The sequence below is a fragment of the Artibeus jamaicensis genome, unplaced genomic scaffold, assembly GCF_021234435.1.
Source record: "Artibeus jamaicensis isolate MK-2021 breed Jamaican fruit bat unplaced genomic scaffold, CSHL_Jam_final contig_1127, whole genome shotgun sequence".
Classification (NCBI taxonomy): Eukaryota; Metazoa; Chordata; class Mammalia; order Chiroptera; family Phyllostomidae; genus Artibeus; species Artibeus jamaicensis.
In genome coordinates, this window is record NW_026521219.1 from 403542 (window position 1) to 411679 (window position 8138).

The following is an 8138-nucleotide window of genomic DNA, read 5'->3' on the forward strand; positions in this document are numbered from 1 at the left end:
AGATGATTCTTCAGGAAGGTCTGCTTTCTCTTGACCTTGCCTGCTCTTCTCTTGACCTGTATTCTATGCAGGTCTCCATGACTACAAAGTTTGCCTGATGTCCCCTGCACTATTGATCCTGCCTTCCTCTCTCAGATCACAATGCTCTCCTTTTTAATCTCTGACTTGCAATTACTGGTTTACCTCTCTGTTCCTGCCAATAAACAGCTTGTGAGCTCCTTTAAAAAGGGATCATTTTCCATATATTCACCATTGTGGCACATAACAGATCTTAAAAAGCTGTGTTGACTTGTGAAAAGTGACAGTGAGGCAATTACTCAGATAATACATGGTTAAAGTGAAAGCAAATACAAAGTCCTTTGCCTCAACAGTTAAAATATCATTGGGCAAAAATTTATTTTAACATAGCAAATATAAATACAATGATATTACTAAACCACTAAAGGTTTTTTAAGTTGTAACAAAAAGGCACCCTATTTTATTTTGTCCTATTCTCTCTTTCTTTGGAGTTCTCTTTGTCAAAATAGTGACTTCTCTCCATGCATAAAACTTGTTTATATGCTATCAAAATAAGTAGGTAAGTTTAATGAGGACTTTGGAAAATTTTGATGAAAGCATTCCCATTCAAGAATGTTTTTCTATATTTGATTCATGAAAAGTTTTGTTCTGAGAAAAATACTTTTTTATGAGAAAAATACTTTTTCTTATATCAGAAAGAAAAACAGATTTTTAAAGACAGTTTTAAAGCTTTAAAACTAGCTATTTTTAAAGCTAGTGTTTTCCTTGAGTTGATACATCATAAGAACTTCTCTTTGAGTTTCAGATGTGCAAGTATCAATATCTTGTTGTAGTATTTTTTACCATAAATTTGATTACTACTTTGTGTACTGTGCTACCATGGTGTAATATTAGTTTTTTTCAGACTCCTAAGACTTATGTCTTACTAATTAAAATTCTCATAAAATCTATTAAGTACTTATACCAGAGTGCCTGTGATTAAAATGTTCCCAGTATATTATTAATTTATGTTCACTTGTATGTGGTAGCAACCGAAAATTGAGATGACAGTCCTGTTATTATGTGAATTTGGCTAGAACACATTATACATTCTCTGCTGCCTTGTAACTACATTTTTTTCAACCTCTCCTACACAAAAATAATCTCTAATCACATACGCATTTAAGAAGAGAGTAAGTCAAATGCCTTAAAATCATAAAAAACACTGGTAGGGACTTAATTTTCCACTATCCTACCAGTAACTGGAGTTGGCCTTTTGCCTCAAGACTTGCTTTCACAAAGGCCCATCCGATCCCTAACACCAGGACCTCTGTGGCTTCCATTAGGTCGCCTCATCAGCAGAGAGAGGAATATAGCAATTTGGCAAATGTAATTCAGAAGAATTTCTCCAGAACTTCTTTGAGATAATATCTTAAGTTCCTTTGATTTATACCTTCCAAGAAAATTAGTTCTTAAATTTAACTCCACAGAAAGACTTCTTTGGGAATTATTACGAAGAAAGCAGTTTCCTGCCTGGGCACATTGTCTATTGCTCCAGGACGGCACTCACTACATTGGAGTGGGAAATGGGACATCTCTGCATTTACTGGTCTCCAAAACTGGCCGGAGAAGGGATGCCCACAATCTCCACTACCGCTTCATACTGAACTGGGAATACTGGGTAATGCATTCAGACACAACAAAATAAGTAGAGGCATGAGAATTAGAAAAAAAATAATGAACTATTCTTATGTGCAATTAATTAGATAATATTCTTGGAAAACCAGAGTGAATCAAAATAAAATTAACATACACATAAATTCTATGGTGTACCAGGATATAATTTTAACATATAAAAACCAAAAGTCACATATAAATAAACAATAACAAGATAAAAAACAATGGAAAAAACTTCTTTGCAATAAAAAATATAAAATACTTAGGGATTAACTTAAAAAGAAATGTGTAAAATCTATATGAGGAAGCCTTTAAAACACCTGTAAAGGTACAAAACCAGACTTAAATAAATGAAAAAAAATGACCCAACATAAAGATTTAATTCCCTTTAAGTTATAACATAAAGTAAATGTGATCCAATAAAATCCAAGTAGAAAAAGATTGAAGAACTCTATAAATTAATATGAAACAATTTCCAGAATACAACTTAATTTAGGAAAAAAAACCACCCAAGTATACACAGTATACTATCTTTTGTGTAGGGAAGAGAGATTAGACTACATACATATATTTTTGTACAGCTACAGATAGAATATGTGTGTTCATGTACATATGTTACAAACTAGAAATATAGGAAAGACAAACATGGGAGTCTTTTTAGAATATACAGTTTTAATTTTGAACAACATAAATGTTTACATATTCAACAATACCCTACAATTTGATACAAATGAACCTAACTATATATCAAATTGATAAAATAACACAAAAAAGAAATTCATTCTAGTAAATTTTAAACATACTATCCTGACTGTATATCATTAATGGGTTTCTTTCCGAAGTACTAGAAAAACTGCAAAAAAAATTCTGAACTTTACTGTTAGTTTTATTGTTGATAATAATATTGATGTAGTAATATTGGAACTATTTTGTATATCTTATAAAAAAGAGAAAATTAGTGAATTTATTCATATCAATGGAAACCAATGTTTTCACTGTGAGAGAAAGGAGATAACTAATTTGGAATAGATGAAAGTGTTAGGCTTGGGTACTTCTGCCAAGAGGGAGGCATAGGTGGAAGCACTGCACCTTCTCACACAACCAAGTTTAAAAACAACAAAGTTTTAGCAACAAAAACGCAGCCAAACCACAGAAAATTGAACTCTACGGAAGTCTGACAACAACAAACCCTTCAGCCAGACCAGTGAGAGGGGCAGAGCCAGCAGCAGAGGGGGGTCAGGCAGGAAAGATCCACCGGACCAACCTGGGCACATGACCCAGGTGTGCCGGCAGCCATAGGTGGATTCCAGGTGTGGAGTAGTGGGCGGACCCACAGAGGGGCAAGGCGGTGGTCTCACTGAGGGCTGACCATGGTCACACATTTGTGCGCAGATAAACCGGTGAAGGAGCCAGCGGTGAGACAGACCATGCAGGCCCCAGTGGCAGGAAGCAGCAGAGGGGACTGCTATTGTCCCTCTCTGACTCTGCCCCCACATACAGCATTACAAACCAGCGACCTGGGTGGCCCCACCCTGGTGAACAACTAAGGCTCCGCTCCTCATACATAATAGGCACGAACAGATCAAAACATGGCTCAAAAACAACTCAGAGCCCCAGAGCCCATAAATCTAAGCAAACAAGAAATTGCCAACCTATCAGAGGCACCGTTCAAAACACTGGTGATCAGGATGCTCACAGAACTGGTTGATTTTAGCCACAAATTAGAGGAACATAAGAAGGCTAAACTAATTGAAATGAATGGAAATGCACAGGAAACCAATAGTAATGGAAAGGAAACTCGGACTCAAATCAAAGGAGTGGACCAGAAAGAGGAAAAAAATGACCAAACAGAAAAGAATGAAGAAACAAGGATTCAAAAAAATGAGGAGAGGCTTATGAACCTTCAGGACATATTTAAATGTTCCACCATCCAAATTATAGGGGTACCAGAAGGGGAAGAGGAACAGCCACGAGTGGAAAACTTATCTGAACAAATAATAAAGGAGAATTTCCCCAATCTGGCAAAGGAAATAGACTTCCAGGAAATCCAGGAAGCTCAGAGAGTCCCAAAGAAGCTGGACCCAAGAAGAAACACACCAAGGCACAGCATCATTACATTAGCCAAGATTAAAATGAAGGAGAGAATCCTAGAAGCAGCAAGACATAAGAGGACAGTCACCTCCAAAGGACTTCCCATCAGACTGTCAGCTGATTTCTCAAAAGAGACCTTACAGGCAAGAAGGGGCTGGAAAGAAGTATTCCAAGTCATGAAAACCAAAGACCTACAACCAAGATTGCTCTATCCAGCAAAGCTTTCATTTGGAATGGAAGGACAGTTAAAGTGCTTCTCAGATAAGATCAAATTCAAGGAGTTCATCATCACCAAGCCATTATTATATGAAATGTTAAAGGGACTTACCTGAGAAAAAGAAGATAAAAAAGATGAACAGTGAAAGGACAGCAAACTCACAGTTATTAAGAACCACACCTAAAACAAAAGCAAACTAAGAGGACAGCTAGATCAGGAGCAAACCATAGAAATAAAGATCACATGGAAGGTTAGCAACAGGGGAGTGGGAGAAGGAGAAGGGAAGAGAAGGTACAGAAAATACATAGCATAGACGGTAGGTAGAAAATAGATGGGGGGAGGGCAAGAATAGTAGGGGAAATATAGAATCTGAAGAACTTGAGACACGTGGTCATAAACTAAAGGGGGGAATAGTGGGGGAGGGGTTGTGCACGATGGAGGGGAATGAAGGGGGGAATAGAACAACTGTAATGGCATAATCAATAAAATATATTAAAAAAAAGAAAGTGTTGGGCTTGAATTGTAGCTATCAGTGTGAATTCCTGATATCTATATGTGCACGCATGTGTGTATATGTGTTTGTGTGTGTTTGTGTGTGTGTGTGTGTGTGTGTATATTTCTTAGCTCTGTTCATTGACTGGGTTTGGAGGGATCACATTCCACTAGCAACCAACATTCTATTGCTAGAAACATTTCCCACCAAAAGGAATCAGGCAGCTCCCTGCAGTAATGCTTGGTCCTGAGAAGGGATCAGGAGAGTAAAGATGTCCCGGCATGAGTATGGTGACATGTCAAAAGGATCCAAGAGCTTGATGGTGAGATGGAAAATCAGTATAGCCATATGGAAAATAGTATGGGAGTGCCTGAAAAAATTTAAAAAAGAATATGTGACCCAGCAATTCCACCTCTGGGTATTTATCCAAGGAAATTTAAAACACTAATTCAAAAGGATATATCCACCCCTCTGTCCACTGCAGTATTATTTACAATAGTCAAGATATGCAGCTGATCTAAATGCCTATTAATACACAATAAGATAAAGATCATATAGTACTTTTATCAAATGAAATATTATTTGGCCATAAAAAATAAAATTTTATCATTTGTGACAACATACATGGACCTAGAGGGTATTATGGTAAGTGAAGTAGGTCAGACAAAGACAAATACCATATGATTTCGATTATATGTGAAATCTAAAGAATAATAGAAACAAACTAAACATGAATAGACCCATAGATATGAGAACAAACTAATTGTTGCCAGATGGAAGAGAGGTAGAGGGACTGGTGGAAAGGATGAAGGGATTAAGAAGTACAGCAATTATAGTTAGAATGAAAAGTACAGCAACATTGGTAACATAGGCAGTAATATTGTAAAACTATGTATGGTGCCAGGTGGGTACTAGGTTTATCAGGGTGATAACTTTGTAAATTATATAAATGTCTAGCTACTAGGCTATATATCTGAAACTAACATAAAACAATACTGAATGTCAACTGTAATTAAATAAAAAGGATCCAAGAGCTGTCTTAATAGAATCCCACTTATGGTCCCGGCCGGGTAGCTTAGCTGGTTAGGGTGTTGTCCTGATATGCTAAAGTTGTGGATTTGATCCCTGGTCAGAGCACATACAAGGCTCAACCAATGAATGTGTAATAAGTGGAAGAACAAATTGATACCCCCTTTTCTCTAAAAAAAAATCAATAAAAGCTCTGTTTTTTAAAAACATGGCAACAATTTGAACATTGAAAAGAATAATATAGGTAATGATTACAATATAGTGAACAGAAGAAGAACCCATAAATCCACAGTGATACCCATAAGAGGGCAGAAGGGTATGAAAAGTATTTCATAAAAAGAATGCAGCTAATGAATGTAGAAATCACAATAGCATTAGAAGTTGCCATTTTTTCAAACACAAATAATTTATTTAACCAAAAACCATCAATTGATAGAAAAATAGAATAACTATTGAGTGAAAAGATATTGGGCATAGAATATTCACAGAGACCTCCCAAAGTATTCCCAAATGTGCAAGATCCCTTTACAATGTGGAGATTAGGGAACCCCAATCTCACAAAATGAACAATGTCAGCATTAGCAATAATGGAACAAGCCAACATTCTATACTTCCTTATGTGAAGCAGTAGGAAGTGTACCCATGTACAATGGCATTTTTGCAAAAAATCTTTAACATGATTTTTGTGACCCATTTTATGAAAAACTGTAAAAAGTTATAACAGTAAGTCAAGTACAAATATGAATGTTTACTTAGAATGAGAAAGAAGTCATGTCTAAGTACAACTTTTAAGGGCTAATAGAAAAATCCTGAGAATGTAAATTTATTAACCAACTGCCTAATACATATTTTTATTTTTGACTATAATCTCATTTTTATAGCACAATTTATATATTTCAAATGGACAAAATAATGATGTAAATTACAGTATCTTAAACTGCCTCTGAAGGAGATCTTCCTTTCCAGTACTTCGAAGTCTACAAGATATATCTAGAAAATTTACTACTGTGGACAATATAAACTGCTTAAATTGAATGGGGGGAGGGTGAAGGCCTGTGGTTTTTCTTTCTGATTAATTGCTGTAACACCTGTAACACTGTCCTGCAGGGGGCCAAGGGAGTTTCCTATTTCTGTTCGGCAACATTAGGAGCCAAGGCTCCCACAGGACAACCTTCATGCTGTATGAATTCTGCCATTTTGCTAGCATTGATATGGCCCTGGGATCCCCCACTCCCTCGGAACTATTAACACCATTCATATTAATTTTTGTTACGAATCTTACAAAGTGGGGTTCTTCTGGGTATTTAGGTCCACATTCTATTTTAAAGCTGTATATTCAGTTTTCATAAATTGTCTGAGCCTGTGGTGGCTTGCATTGCTATCATTCCTTGACTGTAATCTATTGATCACCTTTTCACAAAATGACAATTTTTAAATATTTTATATAGTACATAGAAATGTAATTCAGGCTTTCATCAAGCATTGCCAATAAAAATTTATCAAGTTCAATTTTTCAGAAATTTTCTGATTATTGGTGATGTCATAAAATTTTAGGATTGTGGTTAAATTTGGAAAAAAATCTCTACCAACTTTGTTTCATGTATGAATGGTAAGATGCAGGTATTATTGAGTATACTTTGGATAGGAGAGAACAACTGTTTTGACTGAGTTCTAATAAAAGTCAAACCCTCTGCCACAACTTTATGCAATGATTATTGAAAGAATCTGCCACAGACTAACTATATTTCCATATATGCCAAACTTCATTTCTCCTTCAGCATCTTCATAGTTCTGGGGGTAGGAATTGTTGGCAGCGTTGTGTGACATGCTGGGCGAATTGTCACAGGAAGTAGTAGGAGATTTTCTGGAAGCGAATCCTATGCAGTGTAGCTAACAGTGATACGACTGCCCATGGAATTGACTGTGAACCATATAAATATATTTTTCTAAAGCCAAAACTCCACAGCTATTCCAGGACCTCCTGCCAAGTGGAGCCATATGACAGGTGGAAAAGTTGCAGAACACGATAATAGTCTTAATCAGTGGCAGTGAAACTATGTTACTTTTGCAATTTTTTCTAAAGCATAAAACCATGTGAATCTATTACTAGGGATTAATCTTCACTAGTTTCATAGTAAAGCCATCTCTGGCCATTACAACACAGAGTTTTCCTTTCCAAATCTTTAGTAGAACCTGCTGAAAAGCCAGGAACACAGAGACCAGGCTTTGTGGCCTTGCCCATCCATCCCACATCATGCACATCTGAGTAAGAGAAACAGGAAAATATACTTTTACTCCTCTGTTAGTGATTCTTTATTTAAGTTTGTCCACATGTGGAGGTAGGGGTGAATAAAATGAGTAAGCTTTTTTTGGTACATAGTGGTTATATGTCCTAACAGAACAGTGTTCAGATACTTAATTATAGAATCACTTGAGTGCCCCATAACTGTACAGAAAGATAGTTGAAAGAACATTTAAAAAACTAACAAGGGCTTAGTGTTCAACTGAAAATGTATTAGGTAAATGGGACTAATTATGATCTAATCAAAAAAAGGGAGGGATTAAATATAATGTCCACAGAGGCATTTTAGCATAAAACTACAAAATTTGACAGAAGTTATTTGTAAAAATAAG

At 36.1% G+C, this 8138-nt stretch overlaps 1 pseudogene; it reads right to left on the reverse strand.

Moving 5' to 3' along the window:
- Positions 1-6576: 6576 nt before the first annotated feature.
- Positions 6577-7331, reverse strand: LOC119040713 (ubiquitin-conjugating enzyme E2 variant 1-like; annotated as a pseudogene).
- Positions 7332-8138: the final 807 nt, after the last annotated feature.